The sequence below is a fragment of the Lepus europaeus genome, chromosome 2 (assembly GCF_033115175.1).
Source record: "Lepus europaeus isolate LE1 chromosome 2, mLepTim1.pri, whole genome shotgun sequence".
Lineage (NCBI taxonomy): Eukaryota > Metazoa > Chordata > Mammalia > Lagomorpha > Leporidae > Lepus > Lepus europaeus.
In genome coordinates, this window is record NC_084828.1 from 119,489,023 (window position 1) to 119,513,219 (window position 24,197).

A 24,197-nucleotide genomic window follows, 5' to 3' on the forward strand; every position below is an offset into this window, starting at 1 on the left:
ACATACGTTACAGCTGCACCAGCTCGGGATTGCACCTGGCAATAAATCAAGCAGAAAAACCTGATTCTGGTGGGGAGTACTTACAGGAGACTAGGACCTAGTGAATGTGTGGAGCTTAGGAACTGGGACTGTGAAAAAAATAAAAATAAATAAAAGAACTGAGGGTGTCTGGGAGAACTCACAATGTGGCTGAGACTTGAGTAGTCTCAGTGGTAGACGCCACAAGCTTGGGTGGCCCTGGCTACCTGGTGAGAGACACTGCAGGGAAATCTAGCTCAGGCAGCCCTGGCTACCCAGTGAGAAACATTGCAGGGGAATCTGAGCTTACACTTAGAAATAACAGATCCTTTGTGTGGTCCTTGGGATAGAGCAGATGAATATTATACACACTGGGGGTAGCACTCGAGGAGAAGAGCTCAGCTGAGCAGAATTACTTCCCTTCTGATTAAAAAAAAAAAAAAAGGAGAGGCCGGTGTGCAGCTCACTTGGCTAATCCTCCACCTGCGGCACCAGCATCCCAGGTTCTAGTCCTGGTTGGGGTGCTGGATTCTGTCCCAGTTGCTCCTCTTCCAGTCCATCTCTCTGTGGCCCGGGGAAGGCAGTGGAGGATGGCCCAAGTGCTTGGGCTGCTACACCCGCATGGGAGACCAGGAGGAGGCACCTGGCTCCTGGCCTCAGATCAGCACAGTGTGCCGGCTGTAGTGGCCTTTTGGGGGGTGAAGCAATGGAAGGAAGACCTCTCTCTCTCTCTCTCTCTCTCTCTCACTGTCTAACTCTGCCTGTAAAAAAAAAAAAGAGAGAGAGAGAGAGAGAGAGAGAGAAGATTTACCACATCAAACCTGGGTGTGTCACTTTAGGCACACCCTTAACCCTGAAGAACTGAACAGAGCTCTCTGGCCACACCCACCGCAAGACTCTAGAGAGTCACTGAAAGCAGACAGTCCAATTACAAATGCCAATTACAAAGCAACAACCTAGGAAACAAGCACAAGGAAGACAACATGACACTCCAAAAGAACATAATACATCAATACAAGATTATGAAGATGATGAGATAGAAGAAATGGAACTCAAAAAATTTATGAAAAGAATATTTAGAAGTAACCAAAAACAAATGCATGAACTACTGAAATCCATGCAGGACATGAAAGAAAATCTCTCTCATGAAAATGAAATCTTATGGAGGAATCAAAATGAAATGAGGAATTTAATAGAACATGAAATTGTGATAGTGAAGAGAAATAAAAATGAAATGAAGAATTCAATAGAGCAAATAAAAAACACAGTTGAGAGCCTTAAAAACAGAATCAGTGAGGCAGAAGAGAGAATATCAGACTTACAAGACAGGGCACAGGAAAGTATACAGTCAAACCAAAGGAAAGAAGAGGAAATTATAAATCTAAAAAATATTGTCGGGAATCTACAGGATACTATTAAAAAACCCAACATTTGGGTTCTAGGAGTTCCTGAAGGCATGGAGAGGGAGAAAGGATTAGAAGGCCTTTTTAGTGAGATACTAGAAGAAAACTTCCCAGATTTGGAGAAGGAAAGAGACATTCAAGTATAGGAATCACACAGAATCCCAATAAACATGACCAGAAGAGAGCCTCACCAAGACATGTTGTAATCAAACTCACCACAGTGAAACATAAAGGAAAGATTCTAAAATGTGCAAGAGAGAAACGCCAGATTACTCTCAGAGGGTCTCCAATTAGACTCACAGCAGACTTCTCATCAGAAACACTACAGGCTAGGAGGGAATGGCAAGATATAGCCCAAATACTAAGAGAAAAAACTGCCAGCCCAGAATATTATATCCTGCATAATTCTCATTTGTGAATGAAGGTGAAATAAAGACCTTTCACAGCAAACAGAAATTGAAAGAATTTGTCGCCATTCATCCTGCCCTGCAAAAGATGCTTAAAGATGTGTTACACTCAGAAACACAGAAACAAACTCATCAATATGAAAGAAGGTAAAGGAAGAAAATCTCTGTGTAAAAGCTCACAGAAAGTTCAAAGTATAGATTAGAAATATCTTTGGAAAAATGGTAGGCCAGTCACTACTTATCAATAATCACATTGAATGTAAATGGCCAGTTAAAAGACACAGACTGGCTGAATGGATTAAGGAATAAAACCCATCTATTTGCAGCTTACAAGAAACACATCTCTCCAACAAAGGTGCATGCAGACTGAAAGAGAAAGGCTGGAAAAAGATATTCCATGCCAAAAGATACTAAAAAAGAGGTGGCATAGCCAAATATCAGACAAAATAAACTTCAACACAGAAACTGTTAAGAGAGACAAAGAGGGGCACTATATAATGATTAAGGGATAAATTCAACAGGAAGGATGTAACCATTATAAACATATTTGCACCTAATTACAGGGCACCGGGTTATCTAAAATATATATTAAGGAACTTTTTTTTTTTTGACAGGCAGAGTGGACAGTGAGAGAGAGAGACAGAGAGAAAGGTCTTCCTTTTGCCGTTGTTTCACCCTCCAATGGCCGCCGCGGTTGGCGCGCTGCGGCCGGCGCACAACGCCGATCTGATGGCAGGAGCCAGGGGCTTATCCTGGTCTCCCATGGGGTGCAGGACCCAAGCACTTGGGCCATTCTCCACTGCACTCCCTGGCCACAGCAGAGAGCTGGCCTGGAAGAGGGGCAACCGGGACAGAATCCGGTGCCCTGACCGGGACTAGAACCCGGTGTGCTGGCGCCACAAGGCAGAGGATTAGCCTGTTGAGCCACAGTGCCGGCCTATGTTAAGGAACTTTAAGGGAGACGTAGACTTCAATATAATAGTATTAGGGAACTTCGATACTCCACTTTCAGCAATGGACAGATCAACCAGACAGAAAATCAACAAGGAAATAGCAGATTAAATCAGCACTATAAACCAAATGGATCTAACAGATATCTACAGAACTTTTCATCCTACACTGGAAGAATACACATTCTTCTCAGCAGTACATGGAACTTACTCTAGGATTGACCACATACTAGGCCATAAAGCAAGTCTCAGCAAATTCAAAAGAATCAAAATCATACCATGCATCTTTTCAGATCACAATGGTATGAAGCTGGAAATTAGCAACTCAGGAATCCCTAGAGCATATGCAAACACGTGGAGACTAAACAACATGCTTTCGAGTGAACAGTGGGTCATAGAAGAAATCAAAAGAGAAATCAAAAACTTTACAGAAGCAAGTGAAGGTAACAACACATCAAAACTTGCGGGATACATCAAAAGTAGAGTTAAGAGGAAAGTTTATAGCAATAGGTACCTACATGAAGAAAATAAAGGCCCTCACAACAAAGAAAAGCCCAGGACCAGATGGATTCACTGCTGAATTCTACCAGACATTTAAAGAAGAACTAACTCCAATTTTTCTCAAACTATTCAAAACAATTGAAAGAGAGGGAATCCTCCCAAATTCTTTCTATGAAGCCAATATCACCTTAATTCCTAAACCTGAAAAAGATGTGGCAGAGAAAGGAATTACACACCAATTTCCCTGATGAACATAGAGGCAAAAATCCTCAATAAAATTCTGGCCAATAGAATGCAACAACACATCAGAAAGATCATCAACCAAGATCAAGTGGGATTTATCCCTGGTATGCAGGGATGGTTCAACATTTGCAAATCAAACAATGTGATACATCACATTAACAAACTGCAGAAGAAAAACCTTTTGATTATCTCAATAGATGCAGAGAAAGCATTTGATAAATTACAACACCCTTTCACAATGAAAACTAAGCAAACTGGGTATGGAAGGCACATTCCTCAATACAATCAAGGCAATTTATGAAAAACCCATGGCCAGCATCCTATTGAATGGGGAAAAGTTGGATTTCCACTTGCAGAAGCATGAAGACCCCTACCTTACACCTTACACAAAAATCCACTCAACATGGATTAAAGATCTAAATCTATGACCCAACACCATCAAATTATTAAAGAACATCAGAGAAACCCTGCAATATATAGGCAGAGGCAAAGATTTTTTGGAAAAGACCCCAGAGGCACAGGCAGTCAAAGCCAAAATTAACATCTGGGATTGCATCAAATTGAGAAGTTTCTGTACTGCAAAAGAAACAGTCAGGAAAGTGAAGAGGCAACCGACAGAATGGAAAAAATATTTGCAAACTATGCAACTGATGAAGAATTAATAACCAGAATCTACAAAGAAATCAAGAAACTCCACAACAACAAAACAAACAACCCACTTAAGAGATGGGCCAAGGACCTCAATAGACATTTTTTAAAAGAGGAAATCCAAGTGGCCAACAGACACATGAAACAATGTTCAGGATCCCTAGACATCAGAGAAATGCAAATCAAAACCATGATGAGGTTTCACCTCAACGTAGTTAGAATAGCTTACATACAGAAATCAACTAGCAACAGATGTTGGCGAGGATGTGGGGAAAAAGGCACACTGATCCACTGTTGGTGGGAATGCAAACTGTTAAAGCCACTATGGAAGTCATTTTGGAGATTCCTCAGAAACCTGAATATAACCCTACCATAAAACCCAGACATACCACTCCTTGGAATTTACCCAGTGGAAATCAAATTGGCAAATAAAAGAGCTGTCTCCACCTCAATGTTTATTGCAGCTCAATTCACAATAGCTAAGACCTGGAATCAACCTAAATGCCCATCAACAGTAGACTGGATAAAGAAATTATGGGATATGTACTCTATAGAATACTATACAGTAGTAATAAACAATGAAATCTGATCATTTGCAACAAAATGGAGGAATCTGGAAAACTTCATACTGAGTGATATAAGCCAGTCCCAAAGGGACAAATATCATATCTTCTCCCTGATCAGTGACAACTAACTGAGCACCTAAAAGGAAACCTGTTGAAGTGAAATGGACACTATGAGAAACTATGACTTGATCAGCCCTTGTCCTGACTGTCAAGGAACAACTTACTATTTTATTCCATTTAGTATTTTTTGTTCTACTTAATACCATTGGTTGAACTCTTTAATTATGACACAATTATTTTAGGTGTTTAACTGAAAAGTGATACCAGTTAAATATAAGAATGGGAATAAGAGATGGAGGAGATGTACAGTTCGGCACATGGTCACTCGGATTTACCCCTAATGATAGAACTAAAACATGCCAGGGGATTCCAATTCAATCCCATCAAGGTGGCATGTACCAATGCCTTCTCACTAGTCAAAGTGATCAGTTCAAGTTCATAATAGATCATAGTGATAGGATTAAGTGTCAAAGGGATCACATAAACAAAACTAGTGTCTGCTAATAATAATTGATAGAATTAAAAAGGACAGAATGATCCAACATGGGAAGCAGGATATACCACAAACTCATAGAATGGCAGATCCCCTAAATAGCACTCTGGACTCAGAATCAGCCCTTAAGGCATTTGGATCTGGCTAAAAAGCCCATGAGATTTTCTCAGGCATGGAAAGCCAAGACACTGTGGCAAAAAAAAAATGCCTAAATGAAAGATTGTGAGTGAGATCCCAGCAGAAAGAACAGGCCATCAAAGAAGGAGGTACCTTTTTCTGAAGGAAAGTGAGAATTTCTACTTTTATTATGGCCTTGTCTAAATAAGTTCAGAGTTGGTGAATTCAAGAGGCTTCCATATCCTTGGCAGCCCATGACAAGTGCCTTATGCAATTACTGACATCATAAATAAGAGTGTCAATTGTTAAATCAACAGTGGAAGTCACTATGCAATTGCTCCCCATGTGGAATCTCTGTCTTTAATGTGTTGTACTATGAGAATTAATGGTAAAACTACTACTCAAGCAGTACTTTATACTTCGTGTATCTGCATGTGTGCAAACTGTTAAAATCTTAGTATATACACTATATAATGATTAAACAATCAATCCAACATGAAGATATTACTATTATAAATATATATGCACCTAATTACTTGGTGCCTGGCTATTTGAAAATATTTCTAAAGGATTTATAGAGAGATATTGACTCAAATACAATAATAATAGGGGACTTCAATACTCCACTTCCACCAATGGACAGATCAACCAGACAGAAAACCAACAAGGAAACAACAGAGCTAATTGACACTATAGACAAATAGACCTAGTAGATATCTACAGAGCCTTCCACCAATTGACCATATGCTAAGTTATAAAGGAAACCGCAGCAAACCCAAAAGAAGTTGAAATGATACCATGCATCTTCTCAGACCACAATGCAAGGAAACTCGAATTCAACAACTCAAGAATATCTGCATCTTATGCAAACACATGGAGAATGAACAACATGATTCTAAATGAAGAGTGGGTCATAGAAGAAATAAAAATAGAAATCAAAAAATTTATAGAAACAAATGAAAATGGCAATACAACTTGTCAAAACTTGTAGGATACAGCAAAAGCAGTCCTAAGAGGAAAGTTTATAGCAATTGGTGCCTACATCAAGAAACTGGAAAGGTACCAAATAAAAGGACTCTCTCTGCACCTCAAAGATCTAGAAAAACAGCACCAAACCAAACCCAAATCCAGCAGAAGAAAAGAAATACTAAAGATTAGAGAAGAAATCAACAGAATTGAAACAAACAAACAAACAAACAAAAATACAAGAGATCCGGAAAACCAAGAGCTGGTTCTTTGAAAAAATAAACAAAATAGACACAGCATTAGCCCAACTAACCAAAAAAAAGGAGGGAGAAGACTCAAATCAGTAAAATTAAAGATGGTAATGGAAAGTAACAACAGACACAACAGAAATAAAAAAAAAATCATTAGAAACCCCTGCAAAGAGCTTTATGCCAACGAATTGGGAAACCTAGAAGAAATGGATAGATTCCTGGACACATACAACCTTCCAAAACTTAGCCACGAAGACATAGAAAACCTAAACGACCCAAAACCATGAAAGAAATTGAATCAGTAATAAACGTGCTACCGAAAAAGAAGAGCCCGGACTGGATGGCTTCACCACTGAATTCTACCAGACATTTAAAGAACAACCAATTCCAGTTCTTCTCAAATTATTCAAAACAATTGAAAGGGAGGGAATCCTCCCAAATTCTTTCTATGAAATCAATACCACCTTAATTCCTAAACCCAGAAAAGACACAACAAAGAGAGGAAAATAGACCTATCTCCCTGATGAACACAGATGCAAAAATACTCAACAAAATCCTGGCCAGCTGAATCCAACTACACATCAGAAAGATCATTCACCCGGACCAAGTGGAATTTATCCCTGGTACACAGGGATGGTTCAACGTTTGCAAATCAATCAATGTGATACATCACATTAATAAATTGAGAAACAAAAAAATCATGTGATTATCTCAATAGATGCAGAGAAAGCATTTGACAAAATACCACACCCTTTCATGATGAAAACTCTAAGCAAATCAGGTTTAGAAGGCACATTCCTCAACACAATTAAGGCAATTTATGACAAACCCATGACCAGCATTATATTGAATGGGGAAAAGTTGGAGGCATTTCCATTGAAAACTGGCACCAGACAGGGATGCCCACTCTCACCATTGCTATTGAATATAGTCCTAGAAGTTTTAGCCAGAGCCATCAGGCAAGAAAAAAATCATGTGATTATCTCAATAGATGCAGAGAAAGCATTTGACAAAATACCACACCCTTTCATGATGAAAACTCTAAGCAAATCAGGTTTAGAAGGCACATTCCTCAACACAATTAAGGCAATTTATGACAAACCCATGACCAGCATTATATTGAATGGGGAAAAGGTGGAGGCATTTCCATTGAAAACTGGCACCAGACAGGGATGCCCACTCTCGCCATTGCTATTGAATATAGTCCTAGAAGTTTTAGCCAGAGCCATCAGGCAAGAAAAAGAAATTAAAGAGATACAAATGGGAAGGACAAAGTCAAACTATCCTTATTTGCAGATGGCATGGTTCTATAGATAGGGGATCCAAAAGATTCCTCTAAGAGATTATTGGAACTCAAAGAAGAGTTTGGTAAAGTAGCAGGATATAAAGTCAATGCACAGAAATCAACTACCTTTGTATACACAGACAATGCCATGGCTGAGAAAGAACTTATAAGATCAATCCCATTCACAATAACCACAAACACAATCAAGTACCTTGGAATAAATTTAACTAAGGATGTCAAAGATCTCTATGATGAAAATTACAAAATATAAAAATATTAAAGAAAGAAATAGAAGAGGATACCAAAAAATGGAAAAATCTGCCATGTTCATGGATTGGAAGAATTAATATAATCAAAATGTCAATTCTTCCGAAAGCAATGTACAGGTTCAACGCCATACCAATCAAAATACCAAATACATTCTTCACAGATATAGAAAAAAATGATGCTGAAATTCATATGGAGGAACAGGAGACCTTGAATAGCTAAAGCAATCCTATACAATACAAACAAAGCTGGAGGCATCACAATTTCAGACTTCAAGATATACTACAGGGCAGTTATAATTAAAACAGCCTGGTATTGGTACAAAAACTGATGGATAGGCAAATGGATCAGAATAGAAACACCAGAAATTAATCCAAACATCTACAACCAACTCATATTTTACAAAATCAACCTCTGGAACAGGGACAGCCTCTTCAACAAATGGTGCTGGGAAAACTGGATGTCCACATGTCGACGTATGAAACAAGACCCCTATCTTACACCATATACAAAAATCCACTCAACATGGATTAAAGATCTAAATGTACGCCACGGCACCATCAAATTAATCGAGAGCATAGGAGAAACCTTTCAAGACATTGGAACGGCAAAGAATTCCTGGAAAAGACCCCAGAGGCACAGGTAGTCAAAGTCAAAATGAATAAATGGGATTACCTCAAATTGAGAAGTTTCTTTACAGCAAAGGAAACAGTCAGGAAATTGAGGAAGCAACCAACAGAATGGGAAAAATTATCTGCAAACTACACAATTTATAAAGGATTAACAACCAGAATCTGTAAAATGATCAAGAAACTCCACAGCAACAAAACAAAAAACCCAATAAAAAGATGGGCCAGGGACCTTAACAGACGTTTTTCAAAAGAGTAAATCCAAATGGTCAACAGACACAATGCTCAGGATCTCTAGACTTCAGGGAAATGCAAATCAAAAGGATAATGAGGTTTTACCTCACCCTAGTTAGAGTGGCCCTCGTACAGAAATCAACAAACAACAAATGCTGGAGAGGATGTGGGGAAAAGGGCACTCTAACCCACTGTTGGTGGGAATGTTAACTGTGGAAAACATTTTGGAGATACCCCAAAAACCTGAATATAGACCTACCATATGACCCAGCCATTTCACTACTGGGAATTTACCCAAGGGAAATGAAATCAATAAACAAAAGAACTATCTGCACCTCTATGTTTATTGCAGCTCAATTCAAAATAGGTAAGACATGGAGGCAACCTAAAGAAACTGTGGAATATGTACACTATGGAATACTACACGGCAGTAAAAAAAGGATGAAATCTGGTCCTTTGCAACAAAATGGAGCAAGCTAGAAAACCTCATACTTAGTTAAATAACCCAGTCCCAAAGAGACAAACACCATATGTTCTCCCTGATTAGGGAGAATTAATAGCACAGCTAAAATGAAAGCTATAGAAAAAAAAATAGTCACTTTTAGAAGTAATGTCTTCAAGAATCCTTGATCTGATTGTCGAGAGACAGTTAACCATGGTTACTTTTTACTGTGTATATCCTTTTTGTTTTGTTTTGTCAGTTTTTTTCTGTTTTTTCTCTCTCTCTCTCTCTTATCTCTCTACTTCACACTTTATGCTGAACTCTCTATGTAACACAGAGTTAATTATATGTATTTTAAAGCAATTGGAAAAAGATCCCAGTTAAAAACAAGGGAAGGAATAAGATTCAGGAGGCAGTCTAAAACTGTAAAACAGTATAGTTCTGCATACAGGCATATAAAGTTATCTCTCAGGGTACAGCCTAACAACTAATCATGGGGCTACAAACCCATAAGAATTGGTGGTATAAACACCTTCTTCACTGTTATAATGATCATATTAAATGTTAAAGGCAATAGATAGACCAGTGTAAGTTCAAAAGGGATGACATAAATAACATCAAGTACCCAGTAAGAATGCCTACAATAGCCAGGGCTGGGTTGCACCAAAGCCAGGAGCCAGGAACACAATCTGGGTCTCTCATGTAGGTAACAGGGACCTAACTTGGTTCCATCACTGCTTTCTCACAGTATGCACATCAGCAAGAAACTGGAATTGAAAGTGATGCTATAACTAGTACTAAAGCAGTATTTTTACACTTTGTGTTTCTGTGTGGGTGCAAACTGATGAAATCCTTACTTAGTATATACTGAATTGATCTTCTGTATATAAAGATAATTGAAAATGAAAAAAAAACAACCTGGTGTTAAATTGGAAATTGCATAGAAAATTAATCAGTTTTTAAAAAATACCATGTAGGATCTGTGTCTTTAATGTGCTGCACAGTGTTATTTAATGCTATAACTAGTACTCCAACAGTATTTTTTCACTTTGTGTTGCTATGTGGGGGCAAACTGTTGAAATCGTTACTTAATATATACTAAACTGAATTGAAAATGAATCTTGATGTGAATGGAAGGGGAGAGGGAGCGGGAAAGGGGAGGGTTGCAGGTGGGAGGGAAGTTATGGGGGGGGGGAGCCATTGTAATCCATAAGCTGTACTTTGGAAATTTATATCCATTAAATAAAAGTTAAAAAAAAGAATAATAGAATTAAAAAAGGAAGGAAAGACCATGGGAAGCAGTCCACACAGCAGATTCCTAGAATGACTTTCACAGTAAATAACACTCTGACCTCAGAATCAACCCTTAAGGCTTCCTGGTTGGGCTGAAAGGCCTGCAAGAGCTCCTCAGGCATGGAAAGACAAAACTCTGTGGAAAAAAAAATCCTACACGGAGGATCTCTGTGAAACCTCATAGGAAAAGAAGGGCCATCAAAGAAGGAGACACTCTTCTCTGAAGGGAGAAGAGAACATCCTCTTTGCTTATGGCCATGTGCAAATACTGATGGAGTCTATGGTTACAAAAGGCCTCCATAGCCCTGGAGGCCCATGACAAGAGCCTCGGATGATCAATGACTTCATAAAAAAGAGTGTTAATTGTTAAAGGAACAACAGTAGTCACTGTGCACTTGCTCCCCAGGTAGGACCTCTGTCCCTATTGAGTTGCAATATGAGAATTGACTGCAAATTCTCTCCCCAAATTGTACTCTATATGCTGTGTGTGGGCAAGGGGGCAAATTGTTGAAATCTATGATTAGTGTAGAGTTGGTCCTCTGTATATAAAGTCATACTAAAAATGATTCATAATGAAGAAGGAGATGGGAGGTGGGATGGGAGCAGATTGGGGGCATGGGGGAAAGAAGCACTATATTCCTAAAGTTGTATCTATGTAAAAATGTATTCATTAAATTAAAATAAAAAACAATTAACTTTCTTATTGTCATAGTTTCTTACTCCCTTTCTGAACTCACACTCCTTGCTTCCCCCACTAAGATACCTTCTTCTCCTAGACTACCCCAAGATGCTCTGTTTTCCTTGTGTTATTACATAGAGCAATTTAGTTTTGTACCCACTGGCAGGTTGTGAGGCAGCAAAGACATTTACATACTCCAAAAGCTTAAACATTACTCTCCCAAACAATGGTCATCAACTCCAGATTTCACCCTTTGTCCGCAGAACAAAAAAGGGTAAAGGCTTTACAGTTCCGGTTTTTTACCTTCTTCCTTCTCCATGAGTAATTGAGTACAAAGAAGAGACATGCAGTGCTACATTATTGATACCAATTACATGATTAGTCTCCTTGGAGCAAAAATAGTTATCTTCTGTTTTGGAAATTGTGATTTTTCTCTGATTTTTCATATTTATTTTTTCTAAGACATCTCTTTTTAAACTTTTTAATTTTAATTAGTTTTTAACAGATTCAATGTGATTTGTAGATACAATTATCTTTTTTTAAGATTATTTTTATTTGAAAGGCAGAGTTACATGGAGAAGTCTTCCATCTGCTGGTTCACTCCCCAAACGGTGGCAACAGCCAGGGCTGGGCCGGGTTGAATCTGGGAGCCAGGAGTTTCTTCCAGGTCTCCCATGTGGGTGCAGGGGCTCAAGCACTTGGGCCATCTTTTGTTGCTTTCTCAGGTGCATTAGTGGGGAGCTGGATCAGATGTGGAGCAGCTGGGATTCAAATCAGAACCCATATGGGATGCCAGTGCTGCAGGTGGCAGCCTAACCCACTAAGTAACAGCACTAGCCCTGTAGATAACAAATTTAAGACCATAATGATATTCCCTTCCTCCCTCTCTCCTTTCCTCTCCTTCTATTCTTCCCACCTTCCTTCTTTCCTTTCCCCTTTCTGGTTTTTTTTTTTTTTTCAGTTTTTCAGATAACATTTTAAATTTACATTTGTAAAAAGGGGTTAATACTTCACCAAATAATAAGTTTAACAAGTGAAAAACAAAAAGATCCTAGTTTGGTAGGAATATATGCAACAGCTATAAATAATAATTGAATGGGAGAATGACCATTTCACCCATATACAATAACATTCTTAACGATTGGTTTGACAAAGATGTAAAACAAAGTTTTACAAAACTATGTTTGTGGCAATATTGATAGGCACAGGGGTCGGCACTGTGGTTCACTTGGTTAATCCTCCACCTGCGGTGCCGGCATCCCATATGGGCACCGGGTTCTAGTCCCGGTTGCTCCTCTTCCAGTCCAGCTCTCTGCTGTGGCCTGGGAGGGCAGTGGAGGATGGCCCAGGTGCTTGCGCTCCTGCATCCTCATGGGAGACCAAGGAGAAGCACCTGGCTCCTGGCTTTGGAACATTGCAGCACCGACCATAGTGGCCATTTGGGGAGTGAACCAACGGAAGGAAGAAATCTCTCTCTCTCTCTCTCTCTCTCTCTCTCTCTCTCTCTCTCTTACTGTCTATAACTCTACCTGTCGAATAAATTAAAAAAAGAAAAGAAAAAGAAAAAAATATTGGTAGGTACAGACATTTCTTTCTTCATTATTTTTGTTTGTTCTTTTAAACTTTAGCTCCCATATATAAGGGGAAATATGCCATATTTGTCTTTGTGTGTCCAGCTTATTTCACTCAACCTGATGTTCTCCATTTGCATCCATTTTGCTGCAAATGGTAGACTTCATTCTTTTTTTATAGCTGAATAATATTCCATTGTGTGTGTGTGTATACACCATACTTTCTCTTTTTTTAAGTGATTTTTTTTCTTTATTCTTTGTACTGTTCTTTCTAAAGCTTTACAGTGAGTGTGTATTACTCTTAGATCAAAAAAGTTTTTGTAAGGTCCAAGATTGACAACTGAATTTTTTTGCCTCAGATCAAATTTTTGAAATTTCTATCATGGAGAGCGGCAAGATGGCGGAATAGGAAGGGAGCACACTATTAGTCTGGGGGAGAGACAGGTTAATAAAAGTGGAGATACTGCAGGGTCAAGGAAGAGTAGGGGAAGAAACAGCAGAGGAAACTCTTCCGGAACTAGTGATTCACAGTGGACCTGCGTGGAGAGCGTGGGAGCCCAAGTTCGGGAAACCAGCGGCAGAATCAACACACCAGCGCTGGAACGCGAGGTGAGCCGAACCTCAATAGCCCAAGACACCAGGGGGAAAGCGGAAAGAGGAGACTAGAGGGAACGTGGCTTGAAACTCCGTGGGCAAAGGTTCACCAGGCTAACTAGAAGAGAGAGAGGAAAAAAAAAAGTGACTGATATGGACACGAGTTTCTCTCTCTCCACTCACCCCTCAAAGGCGAGCAAGACAAAGAGCAGGCGCCATTTTGGACATACGTCATAAGCAGGGCGACCTCAGGTCTGCACCGGCCCTGAGCCTAGCAGAAAAACCTGACTCTGGGGGGAGGGGTGAAATAACAGGAGATTAGCATCTAACTTGGCAACCCAGTGGGAGACTGCAGGAGAATTGGAGCCCACACTGAGGGCAGCACAGATTCCCTGTGTGGTCCTTGGGAAAGAGGTTCTGATCTCTGGCTCCTGTGGGTATATCATTTGCCTAACTACCTCCAATTACGTTCAGCTGTGCGGAATTACTTCCCTTTTGAATCAAAAAAAGAAAGAAAGAAAGAGAGATTTACCACACCTAACCTGGGAGTGTCATCTTTGACACACCCTCAACCCTGAGGAACCAAACACAGCTCTCAGGCCACACTCATCTCAAGCCTCTAAGGCTCCACTGAAAGCACACAGTCCACTTAATATAGAGCCATAGTGTAACAAGAAAAAACACCACAGTGAAGAAACCAGATATCTCCAACATGCCAAACAAAACGCAAAAACCAAGGTAACAAGAACAAGGAAGACACTATGACGCCCCCAAATGAAAAAGACACCCCAATTCAAGATTATGAAGATGATGAGATCGAAGAAATGCAAGAAGCAGATCTCAAAACATTGATAAGAACATTAAAAAGTTCTCAAAAACAAATTCTTGAACTACAGAAATCCTTAATGGACAAGATAGAAAATCTCTCTCGTGAAAATGAAATATTAAGGAGGAATCAAAATGAAATGAAACAACTAGTAGAACAAGAAACTGTGATAGTGACTAGAAATCATAATGAAATGAAGAATTCAATAGATCAAATGACAAACACATTAGAGAGCCTTAAAAACAGAATGGGCGAAGCAGAAGAGAGAATATCAGACTTAGAAGACAGAGAACAGGAAAGGAAACAGGCAAACCAAAGAAAAGAAGAAGAAATTAGAAATCTAAAAAATATTGTTGGGAATCTACAGGATACTATTAAAAAACCCAACATTTGGGGTCTAGGAGTTCCTGAAGGCAAGGAGAGGGAGAAAGGATTAGAAGGCCTTTTTCGTGAGATACTAGCAGAAAATTTCCCAGGTTTGGAGAAGGAAAGAGACATCTTAGTACAGGAAGCTTATAGAACCCCTAATAAACATGACCAAAAGAGACCCTCACCACGACATGTTGTAATCAAACTCACCACAGTGAAACATAAAGAAAAGATCCTAAAATGTGCAAGAGAGAAACGTCAGATTACTCTCAGAGGATCTCCAATTAGACTCACAGCAGACTTCTCATCAGAAACCCTACAAGCTAGAAGGGAATGGCGAGACATAGCCCAGGTACTAAGAGAGAAAAACTGCCAGCCCAGAATATTATATCCTTTAAAGCTCTCATTTGTGAATGAAGGTGAAATAAAGACTTTTCATAGCAAACAGAAACTGAAAGAATTTGTTGCCACTCATCCTGCCCTGCAAAAGATGCTTAAAGATGTGTTATACACAGAAACACAGAAACATGGTCACCAATATGAAAGAAGGCAAAGGAAGGAAACCTCACAGCAAAAGATCACAGGAAGCTCAATTTCTCTTTGACATAGAATTAAACTCTGATGCTCTGTTAAAGCAATGTATTAAAGTTACCTATTATGTTCTCTTGATGTCTGTTAAATTCTAATTGTTCAAAAACAGCTGAATTTTTTATTAAGAGCTATGGGTTATTTAAATTTGTGCTTATTTTCAAAGATTTGAATAATCACCTTGTAACAATGATCAGATTTGGTCTATGTTATGTCATGATTTTAAGGAATCTTATTTCAACCAGATATTTTGGATTTTCAGCCTTCTTGGCATTTTGACAGGCATTCAAAAAATCAAAGTTTCAAACAATCTGGTCTCTAAAATTTCCAGTAAATCCTGGACTTTGTTTTTTCCAGTTTGGGCCCAACTGAAAAAATCGAAGGGCCTATGTCTCTCATCTTATAGAGACACCAACTAATCAGGCTATTTGGATTATATTAGAAGTACTGTCAAGATGTGATGTGGTACCAAACTTTAAGTTTATATAATGGAAAATGTTATTAATACAAATGTTTGAGAATTAAAAAGTCTCATGATCTTGTGTCCTTTGTTCTAGACCCTGTCTAGCCTACTTGGGCCTCATTCCTTTGTAATCATAACCTCTACTCTACCACCAATGGCTCTACTCCCAACCTGTGTGTACTGATGGTCCTCTTCCCCACTTAATGCTGTATAATTGTTCAGACCTGGTTAATGCCACTCTTAGGATCATTGGTTGCTATCCTCACCCTGTCTTTTATGACCTTGTCTAAATATGATCAGAGTCAGCAAACTTGGAAGGCTTCCATAGCCTTGGCAACTCATGATGACAGCCTAGGGTGGTTACTGGCGCCATAAACTAGAGTGTCAATTTGTTGGGTCAACAACAGGAGCCACTGTGCACTTGCTCATCATGTGGGATCTCTGTCCTTAATGTGCTGTACATTGTGATTTAATACTATAACTAGTACTCAAACAGTATGTTTCACTTTGTGTTTCTATGTGGGTGCAAACTGTTGAAATCTTTATACTAAATTGATCTTCTGTATATAAAGAGAATTGAAAATGAATCTTGATGCAAATGGAAGGGGAGAGGGAGCAGGAGAGGGGAGGGTTGTGGGTGGGAGCGAAGTTATGGGAGGGGGAAGCCATTGTAATCCATAAGCTGTACATTGGAAATTTATATTCATTAAATAAAAGTTAAAAAAATAAAAAAAGAAATTTCTATCATGAAAAATTATTTCCTGGATGTTTATATATATGTATACATTATATATTTATGTACATACAGTAAAAATAACTGCAGTTATGCAAGTTATAATTCTAAAGACCAGGTCAGGTTAGAAATTCAGAAGAGTAATATTTCATTTCATGTAAATGTTCTAGCATCTTGAAAATTCTGACAAATGGCACCAGTTCTTTAATCTTTGTGACTATAAAGGTTAGTTCCCAATGCATATGACTTTGCTATATCATACTTTCTTTATCCATTCATCTGATAATGGACACATTGTTTGATTCCAAATGTTGGCTATTATGATCATTATTATATTATATATTATGTTATAATATATTCTATTCTACTATAGCTATTATGCTATAATATATTATGCATATATTACAGCTATTATGCTGTGAACATGGTGATGCAGGTATCTGTTTAATACATTGTATTCAAGTCTTTTGGGTATATACCCAGTAGTGGAACTGCTAGATCATATGACAAATCTATGTATAGTTTTTAAAGACATTTCTATACACTGTTTTCCACAGTGGCTGCACTAATTTACATTCCAACCATCAGTGTGCCCTTTTATCCACAACCTCAGCAGCATTTGTTACTCTCTGGATTTTAGTAATTCTGACAAAGGTGATATCTCATTGTGGTTTTGATTTGAATTTCCCTGATGGCTAATGATGTTGAGCATTTTTTTCATATATTTGTTGGCGATTTGTATTTCTTCTTATGAGAACTCTCTATTGAGATCCTTTGTCCATTTCTCAACTGAATTGGTTTTTTGTTGTTGTTGAGTTTTTAAAGTTGCTGATACATTTGGGATACCAATCCTTTGTCAGATAGGTGGTTTGAAAATATTTTATTCCATTCTGTTGGATGTCTCTTCACCCCATTGATTATTTCCTTTGCTGTGCAAAAGCTTCTGAGTTTGATACAGTCCTTTTTATTCAGTTTTGCTTTTGTTGCCTGTGCTTTGGAGGTCTTGTCCAGGAAGTTGTTCCCTATACCAATGTCTTTGAGTGTTTCCTCCATGTTTTCTTCCAGCAGTTTAATAGTCTCAGGTCTTAAATTTAGGTCTTTGATCCATTTTGAGGTCATTTTTGTATATGGTAAGAGGTATGGATCTAATTTCATTCATATATGTATACACTTAATTTTGCCAGCACCATTTGTTGAAGAGATTATCCTTACTCCACTGTATGACCTGAGCACTTTCATACAAAATCAGTTGGCTGTATGTACATGGATTAATTTTTGGGCTCTCTATTCTATTCCATTGATCTATGTATCATTTTTTATGCCAGTACCATTCTGCTTTAATTACTCTATCTTTGTAGTATGCTTTTGAGGTCAGGTGCTGTGATACCTCCAGCTTGATTTTTCTTGTTTAGATCACTTTGGCTATTCAGGGTCTTCTGTGATTCCATATGAGTTTTAGGATTCCTTTCGCTAATTCTTTAAAGAGTGCTATTGGTATTTTGATAGGAATTGCATTAAATCTTTAGATTGCTCTAGGTAGTATATACATTTTAATGATATTGATTATTCTGAATGTCTTTCCTTTTTTTGTCTTTGATGATTTATTTCATCAATGTTTGACATCTTTTTTTAAATATTTATTTATATATTTTAAAAGTAGAGTTACAGAGAGAATGGGGAATGGAGAGAAATGGAGAGAGAGAGAGAGAGAGAGAGAGAGAGAGAGAGAGAGAGAGGGAAGAGAGAGGGAAGAGAGAGAGAGAGAGATCGATCTTCCATCTTTTGGTTCATTTGCCAACTGTCCAGGGTTGGGTCAGATGAAAGCCAGAAAACTGGAACACCATGCACATCTTCCACTTGGGTGGCAGGGGCCCAAGCACTTGGGCCAGCTCTGCTGCATTCCCAGGAGGATTAGTAATGAGCTAGATAAGAAGCAGAGCAGCCAGTACTCAAACCGGCACTCATATGGGATGCCAGCATCAGAGGGCATGGTTTAACCCACTGTACCACAAGGCCAGCCACTTAAGATACCTATTTTTATTCACATCTTGCCTAAATACTGAGATGCTGCTTATATATGCCAGCAGGTGGTACCGTTTTTCTTTTAAAAAAAAAAAAAGATTAGAGTTACAGATAGTGAGAGGGAGAGACAGAAATAAAGGTCTTCCATCCACTGGTTCACTCCCCAATTGGCCACAATGGCAGGGGCTGAGCCAATTCAAAGCCAGGAGCCAGGAGCTTCAACCAGGACCCCCACATGAGTGCAGGGGTCCAAGCACTTGGACCATCCTCTACTGCTTTCCCAAGCCATAGCAGAGAGCAGGGTTGGAAGGGTAGTAACTGGGACCAGAACCAGTGCCCATATGGAATGTCAAAGCCACATGTGGAGGATTTATCTACTACACAACAACACTGGCCCCGATACCACTTTTATATAAGAAATTAATAAAGAGGCTGGCTTTATGATGCAGTGGCTTAAACTGCTGCTTGAAACCTCCGCATCTCACATGGGATGGCCAGTTCAAGTTCCCACTGCTGTGCTTAATGATCCAACTCCTTGCTAATGCACCTGGCAAAACAGTGAAAGATATCCATAGTGCTTGGGCTCCTGCCAACCATGTGTGAGACCAGGGTGGAGTTCCTGGCTCTTGGCTTTGACCTGGCCAGGATCTGACTGTTGTGGCTATTTGAGAAGTGAATCAAAGGACAGAGGATTCACATTTTCTGCTCTCTGTTACTCTTTCACATAAATAAATAAATAAATAAATACATACATACATACATACATACATTTCCTTTAAAAAAATTGTGAAGGTTTTAGTTTTGTATGACCAGAGGTATTAAAAACCTACCAACTTGGTGCTGGCACTGTAGCATAGCACGTAAAGACACTGCCTGCAGTGCTAGCATCCCATATGGGCACCAATTGGAATCCTGGCTGCTTCACTTCTGACCCAGCTCCCTGCTAATGTGCCTGGGAAACCAGTGGAAGATGGCCCAAGTCCTTGGGCCCCTGTACCCATGTGGGAGACCCAGAAGAAGCTTCAGGCTCCTGGCTTTCGATCAGCCCAACTCTGGCCATTGTGGCTATTTGGGGAGTGAACCAGCAGATGGAAGACCTCTCTCTCTCTCTGCCTCTGCCTCTCTGTAACTCTGCCTTTCAAATAAGTAAATAAATCTTTTAAAAAAATATAACTTGCTGGTAGTAAGTTGGTATTGATAACCATATTCAAAATCAAATTTCACCTCAAGTTTGGAGTCTTAATTTTCTTAATTTATCTAAAAATTTGTGCACCCAAGGAGTACAGAGACAGAGCTGCAGAAAGCAGGTATGTACCATGTGAACTAAATATTAACCACTAAAGGAATGACCACGTACAGATAGAGCTGTCTTTTTTACTGTCACTGATACAAGTCCAAAATGACTGCTTGTCCCATTCTGGGAAATACTGCCAAAGGGATGTAAGAATTATCAGATGTTTTGGAATAGATCATAGAATTTTCAAGACGAGGGGAGGTTGCTTTGACTCATTGATGCTTCATAAAGGACTCTCTCTAGATGTTGATCATCAATCTGTCAAAAGCTTCTTGCTGGCGTTTAGGAATATTTATCTTCCTTCAAAATGGAATGCAGTTCAGGATTGCAACAAAATCTTTGAGTTTAACCAAGTAGGAAATATACTCAAAAAACTATGAATTTCCTTGATAAGCTTCAAAATAAAATTGTCTGGTACTGGCTGCCTGAGGTTGCTTTAAAAATTGTACATTAGGAGCTTATGTTCTGAACATCACCATGTCTCCATGATAATCTGTAGAGAATCTTTATATTCATAATGAGAGAAAGTTCTGGAGTAAGATTTCAGCTACATCACTGAAGAGGAATGAATTAATAATGTAGATGCATTGTGTTAGTTTGCTAGGGCTGCCTTAAAACATACTTAAAGAACAGAAATTTATTTCTCACAGTTTTTGGAGGCTAAAGTCTAAGATCAAGGTGTCAGCAGGTTGAGTTTCCTCTGAGGCCTCTCTTCCTGGGCTTGCAAATAGTTACCTTTTTGATGTGATTTCACATGGTCTTTCCTTTGTGTGTGCCCAAATCTAGTCTTTGTAAGAATCCTAATCTGGTATTCTTCTAAAGATACCAGTCATATTTGATTAGGACCCACTCTATTGGCCTACTTTTTTTTTTTAACTTTTATTTAATGAATATAAATTTCCAGTGTACAGCTTATGGATTACAATGGCTTCCCCCTCCCATAACTTCCCTCCCACCCGCAACCCTCCCCTCTCCCGCTCCCTCTCCCCTTCCATTTGCATCAAGATTCATTTTCAATTCTCTTTATATACAGAAGATCAATTTAGTATAAAGATTTCAACAGTTTGCACCCACATAGAAACACAAAGTGAAACATACTGTTTGAGTACTAGTTATAGCATCAAATCACAATGTACAGCACATTAAGGACAGAGATCCCACATGATGAGCAAGTGCACAGTGGCTCCTGTTGTTGACCCAACAAATTGACACTCTAGTTTATGGCGCCAGTAACCACCCTAGGCTGTCATCATGAGTTGCCAAGGCTATGGAAGCCTTCCAAGTTTGCCGACTCTGATCATATTTAGACAAGGTCATAAAAGACAGAGTGAGGATAGTAACCAATGATCCTAAGAGTGGCAATTACCAGGTTTGAACAATTATACAGCATTAAGTGGGGAAGAGGACCATCAGTACACACATGTTGGGAGTAGAGCCATTGGTGGTAGAGTAGAGGTTATGATTACAAAGGAATGAGGCCCAAGTGCACTAGACAGGGCCTAGAACAAAGGACAGAGTCATTATTAGAGGAGCTAAGAAAGGTGCTGTCTAAGCTACAATTAAGTTTTCTGATTGAGAGGCAAATAGAACCTGATAGAAGGGGCTTGATAATAATCTGGTGGGCTTTAGGCCTTGTAAATTCAGAGGCCCAGACCTATCTATCTCTTCACATGGGGTATATCCTAAGGGAGGTGTGAACCTCCTAGGGGAAGGCACTCTGTTGACTTTCATTACTTGGCTGGCCTGGGAGGAGAGCTGGCCAGATAAAGGCAGGTGGCATCTCTAACAAGAAATTTACAGTTCTGCCTGCAATGTTGCTGACCCTACTTGACCATCCCCTCAGCTGCAGTGGTCCCTTTGGAAGTTGGGCTGAGTGAAGGGCTTTTCAGCTTAGAGCCAATAAGATCTGTGGCTCTAACCTGGGCATCCTTCGACTCCAGGGCAGGTCCATTTCCAGTGATCCAACTCTTGGCAGAGCTGCCAGGGCTCTTCACAAGCTGACTTCTGCTGAAGCCCAGGCTTACCACATTGAAAGCCACTGCAGTGGACTGGCCTGTTGGGTCTCCTTGAGGGCAGATCACTGTACAGATCAGCCATTAATAGGCCTGCCACCCATTGCTTCTGATGCCGAGCTTTCTTTTCCTCCTGGCTTGTGTTAAAGCAGACCAGAGGATGCAAGTCAAGGGAGTGCCCGTGTCCCATCTCTAATCTTCGGTGGCCTGAACTACAGGTCTATAGTCACAGGCATGTTCTGTAGTAGTTTTTCTAAGGTAGACAATGCCCATGAGGAAAATTATATTCTCACTTTAAAACTTTCTTTCCCTTTGGTCTGAAAGGGAGGTTTTTTCTACTTACTGTATACTTCGCTGATGGCGAAGTGAATCTAGCTATGAGATTATTATTTAAGTTCTTATTTTGGCTATGCTATTGCAGAAAAATGTTAGCCATCTCTTTTATAAGGTCTAAAGATTAAATTGTGCATCCTACAGATTCCTTCATAATAGAATTAGTTTCCTACCTTGAAGAGAATAGAGAAATGAAAGAACAAGTTGGGCTTAGAATAGAGAAGTGAGGGAGCAAGTCCTAGATCGCTTGCTGACAATAGCAATATCACATGAATACTTAGCAAACTGTTTCAACCATTAGATAACAACTTAAGAAAACATTTACCAGAAGGTCCAATGCCTTCTATAAATTTTAAGAATCATGTATTTGAAAACACCTCTTAAATAATCTAACAAGGTGTAGTTTGTTTAGCCAGTAAACTTAAGCACAACCATCTAAAATGTTTTTAGTTTCTTTCTACCAACAAGTCTAAAACATATGATACACAGATTCAGGTCACACAAATTAAAATGTATCTTTGATTGATTTTAGCAGCTTAAATTTATGGACAATCTTATCTATAAGCCATTTAAAATAAAACTCTTAATAAAATTTCCCCATGTGGACATACAATATGTACACACATATAATATAGCATAATAGACCAATATAGCAATTTTAATAATAGCTTTTAAAATCTTTAACTCTTTTTGTAGATTGCCAATTGATTTGAATTGCTTTTTCTTTTTAGTAACCTCAGTTAACCATACTTTCTCTCAGTTGGTACTGTTAATACATTATTGGCTTCATCTGTTTACAGAGCCATCCCAAAGTACTGAATACAATAAAAGTGGCTGGAAAAAGTCCATAGGAACCTATAGGAGGACAGCTAAACACAGAACCAACAACGCTTTAGTTTTATGAGCAGCAGATCGTATATAACTGTGGATGACAAAAGACTTTAAGTCGCCATGTTTAAAATTATAAACTCAACTCTGATGCTCTGTTAAAGCAATGTGTTAAAGTAATCTATTATGTTCTCTTGATGCCTGTTACCAGACTTTAAGTTTCTATAATGGAAAATGCTATTAATACAAATGTTTGAGAATTAAAAAGTCTAATGATCTTGTGTTACTAGACATGATAGTTATCTTAATGAGAAAGCCCCAGAGGCCTAAAGGGTTAAATACCTGTAAAATCCTACAGGTGCTTTCAAAAATACTGTGAAGTAAGCAAGTGCCTCTTGTTGGTTGATGAGTTTATAATTCTATTGGCCTACTTTTAATTTAGTAACCTCTTTAAAGGCTATGTCTCCAAAAAAAACCACATTATGAATTAGTAGGGGTTAGGACCTCAACACATGAACTAAGAAGGAGATACAATACAGCCCATAACACACATGTATTAAAAGTTCATGGGAGGGGCTGGCACCATTGCTCACTTGGTTAATCCTCTACCTGTGGTGCCGGCATCCCATATGGGTGCCGGGTTCTAGTCCCAGTTGCTCCTCTTCCAGTCCAGCTCTCTGCTGTGGCCCCAGAAGGCAGTAGAGGATGGCCCAAGTGCTTGGGCCCCTGCACCCGCATGGGAGACCAAGAAGAAGCACCTGGCTCCTGGCTTCGGATCGGCATAGTTCTGGCCATAGTGGCCATTTTGGGGGTGAACCAATGGAAGGAACCCCTCTCTCTCTCTCTCTCTCTCTCTCTCTCGCTGTCTAACTCTATCTGTTAAATAAATAAATAAATAAAAATTCATGGGAAAGAATTATGTACATGTGATAAACTGTCTCCTTCAACTCAAAAAAGTCATAATTATATATATTTTAAAAGAGTGATTTATTTACTTGAAAGTCAGAGTTACACAGAGAGAGAAGGAGAGGGAGAGAGAGAGAGAGAGAGAAATCTTTTGTCTGCTGGTTCACTCCCCAATTGGCCGCAATGGCTGGAGCTGTGCTGATCTG